Source organism: Bos javanicus, chromosome 1, assembly GCF_032452875.1.
Source record: "Bos javanicus breed banteng chromosome 1, ARS-OSU_banteng_1.0, whole genome shotgun sequence".
Lineage (NCBI taxonomy): Eukaryota > Metazoa > Chordata > Mammalia > Artiodactyla > Bovidae > Bos > Bos javanicus.
The window spans coordinates 91,134,629-91,152,883 of NC_083868.1; the positions used below are offsets into that span (position 1 = coordinate 91,134,629).

General features: G+C 37.1%; 1 pseudogene; it reads left to right on the top strand.

Annotated features, from left to right (window-relative positions):
• Positions 1 to 17,289, top strand: part of LOC133252761 (E3 ubiquitin-protein ligase RNF135-like) — a 43,511-nt pseudogene extending 26,222 nt beyond the window's left edge.
• Positions 17,290 to 18,255: the final 966 nt, after the last annotated feature.

Genomic DNA, 18,255 nt, shown 5'->3' on the forward strand with positions numbered 1-18,255 from the left:
CCAATCACTTTCTTCCCTCACTACCCAATTGCCTGTGTGTATTTTTCTTATAGCCTTGGTTGTCCAAGTGTCCTTTTGCCAGTTTCCAGTTGGTTTTCAAAGAGAATTTTTCCACATGTATATGTACTTTTGATGTGTTCATGGTTGGAGGTGAGACCCATTGTCTTTTACTCTGCCAACTTGAGCCAAACCCTCAGCCCGTGTCTTTTGATGGATGGATAAAGAAAATGTGATAGATACAATGAAATATTAGTTAGTCATTCAAAAGAAAGAAATCCTGCCATTTGTAACAACATGGATAAAGCTTGAGAGTGTTATGCTAACTGAAGAAAGACAAATAATATATAATCTCACTTACATGTGGAATTCAAAAATTGATCTTTAGAAGCAGAGAATAGATTGAAGGTTGTCAGGAGCTAGCGGTGGGGGGGATAAATGATGGGAGTCAAACTTCCAGTTAGCTATAAAATGAGTAAGTTAAAAGATCTAATGTATAGCCTGGTAACGATAGTTAACAATACTACATTGTATACATTGCTAAGAGAGTAGATTTAAAATATATTCAGCTCATGCCATCCCATAAAGTAACTAAGTGAGGTAATGAATGTGTTAACTTTATTTTGGTAATCATTTCGCAGTATTTTTCATTTGAAATCATCACATTGTATATCATAAACTTACAAAATGTTAAGTCAATTATACCTCAATAAAGTTGGGAAAAAATGAATAAGAGTTTAGTATGAAAGAGAAAGACAGGAAGATGGAAAAATAGATACAGATCTTTCTCTCTCTCTCTCTTTTTTATTCTTCTGAGGTTTCCCTCATCCCTAGCTTCTTCCTGCATCTCTAATATCCTGACAATCTAACTTCACTTTCTCCATAAACCTCAGTTCCCTGGACTACAGAGATGCTGAGACCACAGCAAATTTCACCACATCTGACAAATGTGACTGCATTTTGTCCAGGCTACTTTAAGAGCAGCTCCTATTTCTCTTAAGAATTCCTTTGTTGTGTACCGAACACCTCTGAGTCATTTATCAAGAGTTGGTTCCATACAGCTGAAATGTCTTCTACTTTGTTATTCTTCACAAAAGTAAGAAATTCCAAGTGAAACATTTGGAAAATTCCCCATGCCACTCTAAATTTTCCTATCTCTTTCATTGAGCAACAGTGATTTTTACAATCAGTGAAATGGATGTGCCTTTCTTCCCTAAAATGACGAACAGTGCCTATAATATTAATTACTTAAATCATCATTTAGTGAAATATTCTAAAAGTGTTTATTGATCTTTATTTAGCGGCAGGTCCCCTGTGTAGGACCTCAGGAATGGGGCATCCAATTTGTGGCTTTCCCCACTCCTTCCCCAGAGCAGGTATGTATCCATCCCTCTTCAGCATGTTATCTCCTTTTTCCTCTGAGTCCCCTCCCAGGGGCACAGGTCCTGACCCAATAGCTTTCTTCCCTTCCTACCCAATTACCTGTGTGTTTTTCTTATAGCCTTGGTTGTCCAGGAGTCCTTTTGCCAGTTTCCAGTTGGTTTTCAAAGTGAATTTTTCCACATGTATATGCACTTTTGATGTGTACAGAAGTACTACTTCTCCCAATGTGAGTAATAACATATAGTTAGACAATTTTTTTAAATTACATTGTGATTCTTAGTTAAAAAACATGTCATCTGCTTTGATGATTGCCTAGTTTTAGAAAGAAATTATAGTATCCAATATGATCCTTCACAGAGTTTATAGGAGAGGTATAAAACAGTATTGCCATTTTCACTGAAAATTAATGTGATCTTTAGAGCAAGATATTGTAGTACGACCTCTGCATTGCAAAATAGGGCATTTACACACAGACGCAAACTCTCAAAACAACTAGCCTCAAGGTTAAAGAACATGCTGATGCTAAGGGAATAAGCAGAAACTGTTATGGAGTACTGCTTGGGGTAAAAAAATATATATATATATATATATATATGTATATATATATATGTATAAATAAAACTGAAAGTTGCTCACTCGTGTCTGACTCTTTGCGACCCAATGGACTGTACAGTCTATGGAATTCTCCAGGCCAGAATACTGGAGTGGGTAGCCTTTCTCTTCTCCAGGGGGTCTTCCCAACCAAGGGATCAAACCCAGGTCTCCTGCACTGCAAGCAGATTCTTTACCAGCCGAGCCACAAGGGAAGCCACAGGGTAACAAGCAGTTCACAGGGAGTGACCTGTTGACCACATTATGATTGAGAACAGAAAGGAATCAATTGCCAGGTGCTAATTATGCTCTTGGTACTTTTCCAAGAAAGGATAAATGATTACTAAGTGATTACAATTCAGAAGAGCAAAATACCTTTGGTGTTGGCAATTCATGAATTCAATATTGTTTGGAGTTGCTGCTGCTGCTAAGTAAGTCTTTTCAGTTGTGTGCGACTCTGTGCGACCCCATAGACGGCAGCCCACCAGGCTCCCCCGTCCCTGGGATTCTCCAGGCAAGAACACTGGAGTGGGTTGCCATTTCCTTCTCCAGTGCATGAAAGTGAAAAGTGAAAGTGAAGTCGCTCAGTCATGTCTGATTCCTAGCATCCCCATGGACTGCAGTCTACCGGGCTCCTCGATCCATGGGATTTTCCAGGCAAGAGTACTGGAGTGGGGTGCCATTACCTTCTCCTGTTTGGAGTTAAAATACGTGTTAGAGCTCAGATCATGGAAACATATGTAAGAGGGAGCTTCTTTTAGTAACTTGGCTCCTTGAATGACTGCAGTGGAGAATCACCATTGTCGACTCATAACAGACATACTGTGAGAGCAAAACATGAATTAATTTTGTGATAAAAGACCAACAATTCATGTTGTTACTGTAGCATAACCAGGTTTACTCAGACTAGTTTATGCCAGAGGTTGAATTGGCTCCATTAGTCCAAATAAAGGCATGTTTGTTTGGCAAACATTTTTGTTGTTGCTGTTTTTGTTTTCAACTCAGAACCTAAGAAAGATTTTAGGCAAATAGTTAATCACTAAGTTACTTGCCTTAGGTTGCTTGCTAAAAGCTAATAGGGGAATAAGTAGTGATTGAAAATCTTCTAGTCCTTCTGAGTTCTTTGTTAATTTTATAATGGTATTAGATTATTACATGAGTATTAATATTATTATCCAAGTTTTTGTGAAAATTAGAGTTTAATGTAACAGATTAAATGTAATGAATGTAGTGTGTGGCCGCTTTAGTTTGTGGATTAACCCAGAGGCTGAATCAGTCATGGTATTCCAGTAAGTTTCCCTTTCCTCTCCTGAATGATCATTTTTAACTCTATTCATTCTATTTTCAAATACATACCCAGTTATACCCCCATCTTAAAATACAATAAAATACAATCTCAACTATCTTTCTACTTCTGGTTGTAGTCCTGCTCATCTCCTTCCTTGTAAAGCAAAACTCCTTGAAGAAGTAGTCTATTCCAGCTGCTCTTCATGCTTTCTTTTTTGAACCTGGTCCAATCCTGCAAAAATGTTCTTGTCAGTATAACCTGATTACCTCCCCCACAGCCTGCTGAAAGCCTCTGAGCCTGTGAAAGCCTCTCTCAGTCTTTCACATCTTAGTTAATAACAACTCCATTTCTCTTGATGTGTATCCTGAAGAACTTGGTGCCATTCTTGACTGTTTTATTTTGTACGTACTCCATGTCCAATCTATCATTAAATAATTTTTCCTCTATTGCTAAAATATATCCAAAATCCAATCGTGTCTACACTGCTTCCAATATTCTACCTGAATCCACACTTTCCTTATATCTTGTTTGCTTTTAAGCAATAGCTTCCTAACTGGTATTTCTGATTCTGCTATGGCTCCTAAAGTCTATTTTTAATTCAGCTGCCAGAGTAACTTAGATCATGTTATATTTCTGCTCGACAAACCGTGAATGGCTTCGTATATCATTCACATTGAAAATCTAAGCCCACGGTGATGTGTAAAGCTGTATATAGTTGACAACTTTGAACCTGGGTTATTCTATCTTCTGCTACTCACTCTGTCTTGTTTGTTTCCTTTTAGTTGTGTGGGCCTCATTGTCTCTGTTCAAAAATCATCCTAGGTACCTCCTGCCTCAGAGAATACCTTTGCATTTTCTGTTGTCTCTTTCTGGAATGTTCTTCTCTGATATTTGTATAATATACCCTTCATTAATTGTATTCCTTTAAGTAAATGTGATCTCTTCAGTGAGACCTGCCCCATTACCTCATCTATATAAGAATCTCCATTTCCACATCAACAATTTTTTTAATTAATTAATTTTTAATTTTTGGCTGCACTGGGTCTTCATTGCTTTGTGTGGGCTTTCTCTAGTTGCAGCAAGCATGGGTTACTCTCTACTTGCAGTGCCTGGGCTTCTCAGTTTGGTGGCTTCTCTTGTTGCACAGCATGGGCTCTAAGGCATGAGGCTTCCATAGGTGTAACACACAGGCTCAGAGGTTGTGGCACACAGGCTTACCAGCTCTAAGATTCCACTGCATGTGCATTCTTCCCAGATCAGGGATCAAACTTGTGTCACCTGCATGGACAGGTGGATTCTTATCTACTGCACCACCAGGGAAGTCCCCACATCAACAATTTCTCGCCCTCTTTTCAATTTTGTTCTGCTCCTTAGAACTTATTATATGCATCCCTATATACTGCTCTTATTTTTTTTATTCAGTCTTTTTTGCAAGGTAGAATGTAAGCTCCATAAGTGCAGAGATTTTGTATGCTTTTACTGATATACTATTATTGTCTAGAAGAAAGCTTATTTATTGAATTATTTAATTAAAGGCTTGACCCCTACCTTCAAGTTATGTGCTAGCTAGTAATCTACAAGGATGGTGATGCATGCCTCTCTCAAGAAGCTTCCTTTGTTTGTTGTCCCCTTTCCCTGGAAAAATGATTGAGATAAGCTACTCCTTCTAAAGCATCTGTTTATGAACATAAGGAAAGAGTTAGCATTTATTGCTCAATCAAGGGTAAATGCTATTCTTTTATCCCCATCATTAGTTGCTTACAATTTAAGAAGATATGATGAATAAAAATGGAAGACCAATATAGACTCATTATAAAAATGTAATTCAAGTATTCAAATTAGCAAATTGCAATAGCTTGGGTTCAAATGTGACAATTAATGATTACATTACCTTAGTTTTCAAAATGCAATTATCAATATTAAAATGTTTACTATATAAAGCAGATCCTTCAATTACTCTCCTGTGTTCTTTTGCTTCCTATTTAAGAAACTAATAAAAAGAACCAAAACTAAGGATCAATATAATTTGACCTTATTAAAACTCTGTCATCAACTTTAATATTAAGGTGTGAATGAAAATTCTTGATAACACAAAATAAAAACCATGCCAGAAAACATTGGTCAGTTCCTACTAATTTCAACCCCAAGTTCTTTTTTTTTTTTTTCCTAACTCCGTTTGTGTTTTAACTTCCAGCCGGAATTTCTCAAAACATAATTCATATGTTTATTGTGCTTTCAAAGTACCTTCTAATTTTATAGCCAATGAGGGCAATCCAATTATTGCTGTTACTTTCCTGATTTCTTTAACATTTTCTCAACACTTTTCTCTTCATAACTCAGTATCAACTGGCCTGTCCTAAACGTAAACTTTCAAAGTAATGATAATCTTATCATAACCAAAAAAAGTCTCATGTTGGAACTTCCCAAGGTGCTGTTTGGTAAAATATGATCCCTTTTCATTTATGTTCTCTTTCTGCCCTCATGAGATTCATTACACTGAGTTTTATACCTACTCCAAGCAAACAATCAAAGAACTATTCTCCAGTGACTTCCAGCTTAGTTTTTCTTTTATTCTTTATAATGTTTATTGAATGGCATATGTTCCTCATCTCTCTGAATCTACAGTACAATAAATTTATGTTATCAGTAAACTAAACCAGACATTAATGGTAAAATTGTTTTGACTCAGATTATATTTCTCACATACCTCTGATTTGCCATCATCATAAAACTCATTTATGTGGATTATAAAAGTGGCTTTCATGATGAATTATGTAAAGCTCTACTTACCAGTCAAGAAAAAATGCCATTTATATTCATTTCACTTGCTCTCTTCAGCTGAAATTATTCTTATTTCCATTGTTATCAGATTTCATAAAATATGTGTTGAAAATCCATATTCAATGTATAACATATATATTTTTTATGGTTCTCATATTGTCTTTCAGCACCTTATGATTTGATTTCTGCTGTGTATCTTTTAAGAGTTCCCTATTTTTTTGGAATTTTAAACACAAACAAAACACTTTCAAAGGATACCCACAATCTCTCTTACAATCAGATTTCGCTGTTGTTACTGTCTCTTTGTTGCTGCTGTGTTCTGTCCCCATTTTTGCTAGGAAGAGGGAATGCTTGACACAGACAGCCCTGATTCCTACGCTAATAACTTAGAATTTCCCCTGAGCATATTCTTTCTACATGCGGGATTATTTTACTGAATAACTTTTACTGAAATCATGCCAAGGCACTCCAAATGGTTTCAGTAGGAAATTTCTCTTTTCTTAGCCAGTTCTATAGACTGAACTATAGAACTATAGACTGGTCTCACATCTACCCATAGTTAGCATGAGTGAAACCAATTTGACACCCCCTAGTTAGCAAGAAGTTTCTCATTAAATGACAAGATAAATTCAATATATAGAGGTATGTCTGTCAATCCACAGGAGTGGCATTGTAGTATTTAAACAATGTAGTATTTTTAGCAGAAGTCTATGGAAAATATTTTGGCAGTCAGTGTGGGGGAAATTAATATACAGGGTCAAAAAAAATTACACTTTTTCTTCCATGTATCAAGAAACAGCCATGTTTGGAGAGCAGAAATGAACAAAGTAAATGAAAAAGTTATATAGAAAGAAAATTAGTGCTAAAACAGATTATGAGTTTGGATAATTAAGAAAAAATCAGCTAAACAATAATGAATGTTAATATACAAAATAGTTTAGTGATTCAGGAATAACAAAGTCCAATCTTCTTGTTATGTCTAAATAATTTTATTTATGTTACTTAACCCATGTCCTGTATCATGTAAGTTTCTTAGATCTATGTCAAACAAAAATTTCAAGGAAGATCATGATGTCTAGATTTTTCAGAACAAAGTATCAAAGAGGCAGTCTCTGTATAGAATCTTCTTTAAGTACTCAGTAGATAATGACTACTGAATATGTTTGAGGAAACTAGCTAAGGCTAGGAAAAGAACCATCTAAATTATAAGAAAGAATATTGTTCAGGATTTTACAATACCAAGAACAGTGCCTATTTCAACCAGTCAGACTGGAAAAACTTATTAAAATATGGAGCATTGAGTAAAGTACCCAGGAATGCCTAACCTCACTAGTGGAAGGTAGTTAGCCCTAGACTGACCTCTGCTTCTAATCAGCCAAATGAAAAATAAAAGCAAGATCCAAACCCATCAGATTGTATCCACATAACCACATGTCAGAACAAAGTTAAAGAAAGAACAGTAGAGATACAAAAACAGCCAGAACCCAACAAGGTGAAGTTCACAGTTTTGTACATCCAATGAAAGAAAATCAGGCATACAAAGAAGCAGTAAAACATGACTCAGAAGGAGGAGAATAATCATTCCTTTGTTTGAAAACTGATAAAGGACAAAAGTGGTATGGACCTAACAGAAGCAGAAGATATTAAGAAGAGATGACAAGAATACACAGAATAATTGTTCAAAAAAGATCTTCACAACTCAGATAATCATGATGGTGTGAATCACTGACCTAGAGTCAGACATCCTGGAATGTGAAGTAAAGGGCCTTGGAAAGTATCAGTATGAACAAAGCTAGTGGAGGTGATGAAATTCCAGTTGAGCTATTCCAAATCCTGAAAGATGATGCTGTGAAAGTGCTGCACATAATATGCCTGCAAATTTGGAACTCAGCAGTGGCCACAGGACTGGAAAAGGTCAGTTTTCATTCCAATCCCAAAGAAAGGCAATGCCAAAGAATGCTCAAACTACCACAAAATTGCACTCATCTCACATGCTAGTAAAGTAATGCTCAAAATTCTCCAAGCCAGGCTTCAGCAATATGTGAACCATGAACTTCCTGATGTTCAAGCTGGTTTTATAAAAGGCAGAGGAACCAGAGATCAAATCGCCAACATCTGCTGGATCATGGAAAAAGCAAGAGAGTTCCAGAAAAACATCTATTTCTGCTTTATTGACTATGCCAAAGCCTTTGACTATGTGGATCACAATACACTGTGGAAAATTCTGAAAGAGATGGGATACCAGACCACCTGATTTGCCTCTTGAGAAATGTGTATGCAAGTCAGGAAGCAACAGTTAGAACTAGACATAGAACAACAGCCTGGTTAAATAGAAAAAGGAGTACGTCAAGGCTGTATATTGTCACCCTGTTTATTTAACTTATATACAGAGTACATCATGAGAAATGCTGGACTGGAAGAAGCACAAGCTGGAATTAAGATTGCTGGGAGAAATATCAATAACCTCAGATATGCAGATGACAACACCCTTATGGCAGAAAGTGAAGAGGAACTAAAAAGCCTCTTGATGAAAGTGAAAGTGAAGAGTGAAAAAGTTGGCTTAAAGCTCAACATTCAGAAAATGAAGATCATGGCATCCGGTCCCATCACTTCATGGGAAATGGATGGAGAAACAGTGGAAACAGTGTCAGACTTTATTTTGGGGGGCTCCAAAATCACTGCAGATGGTGACTGCAGCCATGAAATTAAAAGACACTTACTCCTTGCAAGGAAAGTTATGACCAACCTAGATAGCAGATTCAAAAGCAGAGACATTACTTTGCCAACAAAGGTTAGTCTAGTCAAGGCTCTGGTTTTTCCAGTGGTCATGTATGGATGTGAGAGTTGGACTGTGAAGAAAGCTGAGCACCGAAGAATTGATGTTTTTGAACTGTGGTGTTGGAGAAGACTCTTGAGAGTCTCTTAGACTGCAAGGAGATCCAACCAGTCCATTTTGAAGGAGATCAGCCCTGGGATTTCTTTGAAAGGAATGATGCTAAAGCTGAAACTCCAGTACTTTGGCCACCTCATTCGAAGAGTTGACTCCTTGGAAAAGACTCTGATGCTGGGAGGGATTGGGGGCAGGAGGAGAAGGGGATGATAGAGGATGAGATGGCTGGATGGCATCACTGACTCGATGGATGTGAGTCTGAGTGAACTCCGGGCATTGGTGATGGACAGGGAGGCCTGGCGTGCTACGATTCATGGGGTCACAAAGAGTCGGACACGACTGAGTGACTGATCTGATCTGATCTGATCTGATAGATGTTAGAGTTAGACAAGGACATTGAAAAAATGTGTTATAACTGTATTCCATATGTTCAAAAAGTAAACAAATTGAAGCTGTAAAAATAGACTCAATTAGAACTTTTTGAAGTGACAACAATAATTTCTAAAAAATTTCGCTGAATAGGATGAATGGCAAGTTAGATGTAGCATAAGAAAATGAGTCGGTGGGTACAGTGTTAGCTGCTCAGTCGTGTCCAACTCTTTTATACTGCATGGACTGTAGCCTGCCAGACTCCTCTGTCCATGGAGTTCTCCAGGCAAGAATACTGGAGTGGGTTGCCATTTCCTTCTCTATTTGGGTATAGTAGACTTCTCTAAACCTTAGGATTGGCCAGGCCTCAGGAAGGACCTCTTGTCCTATCCCTGTCTTTTGCGAGTACACGGACATGGAGGAAAGGATTCCCTGAGAGTCTGAGGATCTTCACCTCTAACCCCTCAGACGTTTTTACCAGCAGGAAGGGAGCAAGAGGACACTCCCTAGCAAGAGGCAAGAGCTTTTTCTGAGCTTATTGTTTTCAAATTAAGCCGTTGACTCTCCTATTCTCCACAACTAGCAGGCATTCTCTCTTTCTCTTTGCCAACAACTAAATTTACCTGTCAGTGACATAGTAAAAAAACCAACCAAACAAACAGAAAATAGAGTGAACTGTGGGAATATTTCAAACATGCTAATGTATATGTAACTGGAGACATTAAATATGAGAAGTAGTACGTAAAAATATTTAAATATTTACTGAAAATTTCCCAAACCTGATATAAAGTATACAACCACAGATCCCTAAAACACAAGGGGAAAAAAAAAAAATGAAAGTGCCCAAGATACACTATAGTCAAACTTTTAAGATATAATCTTACATGCAGCCAGAGAAAAAAAAGAGAAAAGAATTCTTAACACAAATTAGTAGAACTGGTCAATAGAAAATCACTAAAAATAAAAGAAAGAAAAAGGAAATCACTATGGATAGATAGCTCTTGAACTCTCCACCCAATGACATACTAAACATTCAAATATGCAGGAATCATTTTCTAACATAAAGCATTTTTTTTTAATTCACAAAAGAAGGTAAGCACATTTAAAAGTATTTAAGTCATAGAATGTATTTTCTTTTTTTTAATTTTATTATTATTTTTTTAAATTTTATTTTATTTTTAAACTTTACAATATTGTATTGGTTTTGCCAAATATCAAAATGAATCCACCACAGGTATACATGTGTTCCCAATCCTGAACCCTCCTCCCTCCTCCCTCCCCACACCATCCCTCTGGGTTGTCCCAGTGCACCAGCCCCAAGCATCCAGTATCGTGCATCGAACCTGGATGAAAAAAATGAGATGAAATTAGAAATCAAAAAATATATCTGGAAAATTCTCAAGTATTTGGAAACTAAATAGCATACTTCTGAGGGGAAAAAATTAGAAAATACATTGAACTGAGAAAAATTAAAAACTAAATGTATCAAGATTTGTAGAATGCAGCTAATATAGCACTTAAGGGAAATATATAACACTAGATGACTATATTAGAAAAGAAGAAAGTCTCAAATTGAATACCTCAGCATTAAACAATCAGAAAGAGTACAACAAATGAAATCCAAGGGAAGCAGAAGAAAGAAACAAACAAAAAAAGAAATCAGAAGGAGAGAGAAAATGAGGGAAAAAAGAGTGAAAATTAACAGAAATCAAAGGCTGACTTTTTGGAAAGATTAACAAATTTTGGTGAACTTCTAGCTGGACTAATTTGGGGGAAAAAAAAAAATATATATATATATATATATATATATATAAGAAAGCAGCATTAGGAATGAATGAAGTAAAATCACTCTAGATTTCATGTATACTTTAAAAAAAAATGGTAATATTCAATTCAGTTCAGTTCAGTCACTCAGTCATGTCCTACTCTTTGCGACCCCATGAATTGCAGCATGCCAAGCCTCCCTGTCCATCACCAACTCCTGGAGTTCACTCAAACTCATGTCCATCGAGTCAGTGACACCATCCAGCCATCTCATTCTCTGTCATCCCCTTCTCCTCCTGCCCCCAATCCCTCCCAGCATCAGAGTCTTTTCCAATGAGTCAACTCTTCGCATGAGGTGGCCAAAGTACTGGAGTTTCAGCTTTAGCATCATTCCTTCCAAAGAACACCCAGGACTGATCTCCTTTAGGATGGACTGGTTGGATCTCCTTGCAGTCCAAGGGACTCTCAAGAGTCTTCTCCAACACCACAGTTCAAAAGTATCAATTCTTCAGCACTCAGCTTTCTTCACAGTCCATACATGACCTCACATCCATACATGACCACAGGAAAAACCATAAGCAATTTTATACCAATATATCCCACAATGTGGGCTTCCCTGGTGGCTCAGTGGTAAAGAATCCTCCCGTCAATGCAGGAGAGGCAGATTCAATCCCTGGGTCCAGAAGATTCCCTAGGAAAGGAAATGGCAACCCACTCCAGGATTCTTGCCTGGGAAATCCCATGGACAGAGGAGCCTGTGGTGTGCAGTGCATGGGGGTCACAAAAGAGTCAGACATGATTTAGCAACTAAACAACAGCAATAGTAACAAAATCCCACAATTAAGATTAAATGGATAAATTTCTTGAAAAAGACAAGGCTGACTTAAGAAGAAATAAAGTCTGAAAGCCCTATATCTATTAAAAAATGAAAAAAAAATTGTAGTTAAAAGCCTTCCATGAAGGAAAACTCCAGGCCCAGAAGGCTTTGTTAGTACATGCTGCCAAATATTTATGAAAAAAAAAAAAAAAATACTACCACTGAATAAGCTCTCCCAGAAAGTTGAAGAAGAGGATATTCTTCTCATATCATTCTATGAGTCTAGTATTATTTTGATGCTAAAACCAGAAGAGGATATTAGGAGAAAACTACTGACCAATATCCATCATGAATCTAGATGAAAAAATATTTTAACAAAATATTAACAGACTGAACACAATAATGCATAGAAAGATAATACATGATGAGAATAAGCTGGATTTATCCTAGGAACACATGACTAAATATTACAAAATCAATGTACTAATTGCATAACATATTAAAAAATAGAAGTTTTATGAAATGTATAAAATATATAGGAAACATATTTAAAGTTTTCAGGAAAGTAAAAATATAAGAGATCTTTCCTATCTTGGTAAAAGTAATTTATGAAAAACTATGCCCAATATTTAAGACTGAAAGAATGAATGTTTCCCTGTAAAGTAAAAATAAAATAAAATAGCAAGGATTTCTGCTCTCACACTGCTATTCAACATTGCATTGAAAGCTTTAACCAATGTAATATGCCATGAAAGTAATGAAAGGCATAGAGATTTAGAGGAAGAAACAAAATTATATTTATTAGCAAATTGCCAATCATATGTGTCAAATATGATGGAAGCTGGAAAGAAGCAGAAGAATTTAAGTGAGTTTAGCAAAATGTTATAGGATATAAGATCAACGCACAATCAATAGTAGCAAAAAATAAAACAAAACTAAATTTTTTGTATTTTGTTTATTTTTAGTTCCCTGACCAGGGACTGAACCTATGGCCCCTGCAGTGGAAGATTAGAACCTTAAACACTGGATTGCCAGGGAAATTCCCAAGAAATTAAAATGTTTTGAAGTTACCATTTATACTAGTATAAAAAAAAAAGTACTGAGGGATAAATTTACCCAAAACTTAAAAGAGCTCTACGTTGAAAACTACAAAATATTTTTGAATTTAAAAGACCACAATAAATGGAGAATGTGTGTTTTTGGTCCCAAAATTCAATGTTGCTAATTGGTCAGTTCTCTATAAATTTATCTAAAAGTTGAATGCAATATGGTTAAAATTCTGAGTATATTCAATTTAATCTTCATTAAATTGACAAGCTAACTCTAAACTTCATATGGAAGTTAAAAAAAAAAAAATCTTCGAAAAAGTAATAAGTTTAATACATCTACTACCTCTACTACATATCCCCAGTATTACTGCCAGGGAAATCCCATGGACAGAGGAGCCTGGCATGCTATAGTCCAAGGGGTCACAAAAGTCAACCATGACTCAGCAATTAAACAACATCAAGAATGTACATCATATTTTACTTTGCACATTTTAAATAGATGCAATTAGTTGTTATGTTGATTATACCTCAGTAAAGCTATTAAGAGACCACGGTATTTATTTCATATTAGTTCTCCTTAACTTCAAAATCCTATGTTAGAGAAATATTTCATTTTCTGCCAAAGCTCGGAACATATAAAGAATTTGTTCTCTTATATAGTGCTCCAGTACTCTGACAGAGCTATGTTTGGATTGCTCTGTGGTTCACTTGGATTTAAAAACTATACGGGGAATGCCATGACTGAGTGAATAAGTATGAATTCACAGTTTTGTTTTAAATGAGAATCTGAAAAACAACATTTTTCAACATAACAATTTAAGAAGAAATATCTGTTTTCTTTTCACTTTATCGTTATGACTAACAAATAAAAGAACTTTCACTTAACCTCCAACTTCCTTAAATGTATTCGTGTGTGTAACTGGAGCCTATTATACAGAGTGAAGTAAGCCAGAAAGAAAAACACCAATACAGTATACTAACACATATATATGGAATTTAGAAAGATGGTAACAATAACCCTGTATACGAGACAGCAAAAGAGACATTGATGTATAGAACAGTCTTTTGGACTCTGTGGGAGAGGGAGAGGGTGGGGTGATTTGGGAGAATGGCATTGAAATATGTATAATATCATATATGAAACGAGTCGCCAGTCCAGGTTCGATGCATGATACTGGATGCTTGGGGCTGGTGCACTGGGATGACCCAGAGGGATGGTATGGGAAGGGAGGAGGGAGGAGGGTTCAGGATGGGGAACACATGTATACCTGTGGCAGATTTAAAATTTTAGAGAGAGAAAAAAAAAAGATACAAATAGACAAACACATGCATATTACATATACATGTATGTACATGCATATAGATGTAAATAGACACCTGTATATCTATACACATATACACATGTTACTATATATTTATACACATACATATACACATCTATATCCTGGAAAAGGGAATGGCAACCCACTCCAATATTCTTGCCTGGAGAATTCCATGGACAGAGGAGCCTGGAGGGCTGCAGTCTGTGGGGATACAAAGAGTCAGACATAATTGAGTGACTAAGCACTCACACACACACACACACACACACACATTTATATATGTATTCACACACATTTATGTTAAAAACAGATCTAATTTTCAAAAATAAACTAAATTTTAAAATTAGTTTTTACTTAGTTTTTATTTTGCTCACATTCTTTGCTTGTAAATATAATGGCAAAGAGAAGTGTTCAGTTTTTCTTTTTCACTCTTTGGCTTCCTCTCAAATATTTGTTGTCTTTATTTGATGACCGTGGTTCTCACAGTGAGGAAATCTGCAATGAAAGCTCCTGTTTTTAGAGTGCTTTTTTAATCCACCGTGCATTTGAGCCACTGTAATGGACTTGGTGGGTTTGAATTTTCCCCTGAACATATCACAAACAAAACAGATTAGTTTTATGACTGAAGTATTGCCTGTGTTAAGTATCTCTTTAGTCTTCCTGCAACTCTGGTGCCAAGAAGAAGAGAATGTGATATTTCCATGTGCTTCATTTTAATTGAATCAGCTGCAAGAACAAAATACTTTTTTAGATTGAGTGAGAATTGCTGCCTTGGTTCCAATTCACTGCTTTGTAACCAAATAGCTCTTCTTGGTCTAGATTTATTGTATTTCTACCTCCATCTTCTTTGGGACATTGGCTGCTGAACTCTTTCACTGACACTCTTCTCATTAGGCTACTGAGAAAATTAAATAGATTCTATCAGTCTCTTTCCTAACATTCTGGTGATACTTTATGGACTATAGGCTGAGAGTGAGGAAATTTAACTGTAACGTCTAAGAACTAAGTTCCCATTAGGGGAACAAAATATTTTATGTTTCTTGTCAGGGTGGATGTGGTGGCATGAATGGGAAGAATGCCTTCATCCCCTGTGAGCAAGATGAAAGCCCCAAACTAAACCCTAGAGGTGTCTTTCCTAGCACATTATCTACCACTTTTTAAAACAAATATGAAAGAGCCAAATATTCCCTAATTAGTGTTACTATGTATCCTAAGCTTTAATCAGCAGTAACTCTGAGGTCAGCATTTATAATCACGTTTGAGAACGGGGCACTTGGATCAGACTTTCCCTGCCTGGGAATCAGGCATAGAATTCACAGGCTTTGGAGTCAGAAGTCCCACTCTTCACACATCCCTTTGCCACTTTCTATGTCTATGATCATGGACAAAGTCATCAATTTCTCTGAATACAAATGTATTCTTCTGTGATACATACAGGTTAATATTAATTATTTTATAGAGAGAACAAGTTAAAGTTAGTGTGGTATCACAAAGAGATACAGAAACATGATGACTTAAGTAAGTAAGAAATTTATTTCTCTCTCATGAAAACAGTCCAGGACTGATGAGGAGGCTTTGTAAACTTTAACACATGGCTTCTGGCAACCCACTCCAGTGTTATTGCCTGGAGAACCCCAGGGATGGTGGAGCCTGATGGGCTGCCGTCTATGGGGTCGCACAGAGTCGGACACGACTGAAGCGACTTAGCAGCAGCAGCAGCAGCAGGGTTAAGGATGGTGATCATCATTTCTAGCCAGTGGAAGGTGAAGGGAGAATGAGGGCAAGTAGCTTCTCTGCTGAGTTTGTCGCTCAGAATATACAATCAGTGTTGTTATTTCTTCCCCACTGGCCAGGGCTTGGCCAGAGGTCAACATGCCTGTGTGTGAGTCTGAGAGACTGTGTTCCCAACTGGTAGGTCATGTGCCCAGCTAAAACTTGGAGGGACCTTTCTTTAAAAGAAAGAGATAAGAATGTATGTTAGAGAACAATGAACAAACTCTAATGTTAAAATATGCAGGTAACAAGATTCAAGAGTTATTGTCTGAAACCAGGTTAGGTATAAGGCATGTTGAAATAAATGTCATTAAATGCTCAAGTATTTTAAATAATGGAATAATCATTTAATCTATACTTGTAGATTAAATAAAATAATTATTTAATCAGACACCTCCCAGAATCTGAATCAGACAAAGGAGCTTTGTCGGATGGTGTGAACTTTCCTTGGCTTCTCCCAAACTAGTGACTTCATGCCCACCTGAGCAAAAAAATGAAAGATATTCTCTATGACCTAGAAGAGATCCAGGGAAAATTACAAGAAAATTTCACTCAGCAATGGGCCATTGAAGAACAAACACAGGTTGAACTCCCGGAAGCTCCATCTTCTTCCTCGTGCTCACTGCCTGACCAGAGCCACCTTGCACCCAAGAGGTTTCTTCATCTGCTCGATAGACCATCATCAGTCCAAACTTTGACCTTGGGAGCCTCTCCTATAATCTGAAGGTGTCCACAGATCACTGGACAGTGACTGTATCTCACTTTCCACACACCTGACCCTGGAGTCCTGAGAGGTTTGCCTCCAGCCAAGCCATATGTTTCCAGGCCCTCTCTTCTGGGCAGCAGTATTGGGAAGTGGACACTCAGCATTGTAGCCACTGGACAGTTGGGGTGACCTTGCGGAGGGATGAAGAAAAGCCAGATCCTAGGAAGGACCACAGACTCCTGGTGTATAGAGTGGGAAAGGGACCAGCCAGCTGTCTGCATGGTGCACAGTCAAGGAAACTGTCTTCGACTCACACAGACCTAGTGTGGTGGACATCTGGCTAGACCTTGAGGAGGGAAATCTTGCCTTTTATTCTGTGGCTGATCGGGCGAAGCCTCTGTATGAGTGCCCAGTCTCTGTCTCTTTTCCTCTGCACCTTGCCTTCTGCCTGTATGACTTATACCCTGGAAATTCTCTGACTATAAGGCAAAACACCCAAAACATTCCCTGGGTGTTAAAACATATTGATTTCCCAGTCTCTCAGGTGGGAAGCTTGTGATAAAGTGATAAAGCATCACTTTATCACTAGTGAAGCTGGTGGTAAAGAATCAGTCTGCCAATGCAGGAGAACTAAGGGATGTGGGTTCTATCCCTGGGTTGGGAGGTTCCCCTGGAGGAGGAAATGGCAACCCTCTCCAGTATTCTTGCTTGGAAAACCCCATGGACAGAGGAGCCTGGAGGGCTATAGTCCATGGGGTCACAGAGAGTCGGACATGACTAAAGTGATTTAGCACACAACCTGCTTGTAAATAGAAGCTTTTAGAAGTTTCTTTATTAAAGTTTTAGAAAATACATTCATGTGTTTGTTTCTATCTGCTAAAGCAAATGTTTAAATTGAAGAACTTGAACAAGTCAGTTTTCACAGTTAGCAAAGACAGGTAAATACAAAATAACCAAAGAGTAGGACATACTTACATAGGAGATTTTCAACTATTTTAGACTATAATGTAGCAAAGAATACAGTTTGAAACAAAATTGTATAGCATCATGATGGTCATAAATTTTAGAATCAGAAAAATATCATTTGGGATTCCAGGTCAATCTCTTTTACTAGCAGTATAGTCTTAAAGCAAGTATTTTTCCTTTTAAGTGAAGTCGCTAAGTTGTGTCAGACTTTGTGACCCAATAGACTGTAGCCTACCAGGCTCCTCTGTCCATGGGATTTTCCAGGCAATAGTACTGGAGTAGACTGCCATTTCCTTCTCCAGGTGATCTTCCTAACCCAGGGATTGAACCCGGGTCTTCCACATTGTAGACAGATGCTTTTACCGTCTGAGCCACCAGGGAAGCTTTTAAAGGACAGTGTTAATTAAAAAAATATATATATATGGATCTATACAATAAACACTCATACACCCACCACTAACAAAAATAACACCCTTTTTCTATTTAAATTTGATATTATCAATCCCCTTGAACAAATAAAAAAGACTGAAAATAAAATTGAGTTCCTTTTATACTCCTT